Below are 1495 nucleotides of genomic sequence, written 5' to 3'. Positions count from 1 at the left end.
TTCCGGCACTGGCAAACACTGACATCGATTCACTTTTCTTTTCAAAATTCTGGAAACAAATGAGTAATGTTTGTCCTTGGCATGCGTATTTATATTGGTGAAGAATCAAACAAGTTCATGCAAGATTGCAAGCACAGCACAAGTCGTGTTTCGTCCCTTTGCACGAAGTCTCGACACGCGTTGTACTGAATATCGAATATGCAAGTTTTTACAAGTAACAGTCACTGACCTTCTTAAAATATCTGCCTACATTGATAGGTAAAGCCAAGCCAACATTTTTGTTCCTTACTATCGAAACCAGATAAATTTTCGTGGACCCCCACTTACAACTTGTGAACACCCACTTCTTTTTTTTTCACGCTAACGTAGACCCCTGTCGAGTCTCCCGTGGACCCCTGGGGATCCACCTGGACCACTTTGGGAATCACTGCCCTAGATCATTTTGGTGGCTGGTCAATGATTTGGGCAACTGCATCATGATTTTGTTTCACAATGGTGCAGTCCATTGGCTTGCGGCAAATCCAAACACTTAAGAAATAAGCTTGATGTGCTCATTCTATAAATTAAACAAATAAATGTTAACTATTTAATAAACATAAAAACAATATATTTGATGACATTTATATTGATGCATAAAATGGTTTAATCTCTGGGGCATGCCATAAAATATCCTATTTGGATTCACTACAATAAATCCTAAAGACTTTTCTCTTCTTCTGAACCAATCTAGACTCATCTCCTGGTCAAAGTTGGCACTTGTCTGCAGCAGGGCTGTGGAGTCACGGTCGGTGTCCATTTCGGTGAAGTAGCTATAAAATGGACCGACTCCTAAAATATATTAACAAATTGGGTTTAATAGTACAATGTAGTAAGTGCTGAATATTTTTTTCATAAGAATTTGGCAAAGTTACAAAATGTCTGTTCTATTCCTGATCTCTGCTTTTAGCGGAGATCACACATGCGAGGAATATGGTCGAGTCTCGCATGTTAATACCCGGCACTGCCGCCGGCACTTGGATCGGAGTGTGCGGTCGCATAGCAATACATGGAGCCGCACACTCCGTTCCTGAGTGCTAGCGGCAGTGCCGGGTTTTAACATGCGAGACTTGGCTGTATTCCTCGCATGTGTGATCCCGGCCTTTAGTTGAGATGAATCTGTGCTGCACTTTATGTTCATGCACAGTAGTGAGGCAGTGCTGTGGGGTCAGAAGTTAGGGAAATTGCGGAGTCAGAGGTTTGGCTTACAGACTCCACAGCCGTGCTGGTCAGGGAAAAGTTAAAGAAGCACTTTGGGTTTAGGCATCAACAAGATTGTCTCACCAGTCGAACCCCATTGATCTGAATACATACCATACTGATGTCTTACCAAATCAAATGACTGAGAAAAGTTAAAAAGTTCGATTACTAATGAGTTAATCTGTCAAATCTACAAGAAGGGAAAAGGGAGGGGGAAAAAACCCCACAACAAACAGGTAAAGAAAGTTCTCACAAGCAA

Source organism: Dendrobates tinctorius, unplaced genomic scaffold (genome assembly GCF_039654945.1).
Source record: "Dendrobates tinctorius isolate UK_male_01 unplaced genomic scaffold, ASM3965494v1 ptg000139l, whole genome shotgun sequence".
Lineage (NCBI taxonomy): Eukaryota > Metazoa > Chordata > Amphibia > Anura > Dendrobatidae > Dendrobates > Dendrobates tinctorius.
Note: the sequence above shows the minus strand (reverse complement) of the source record.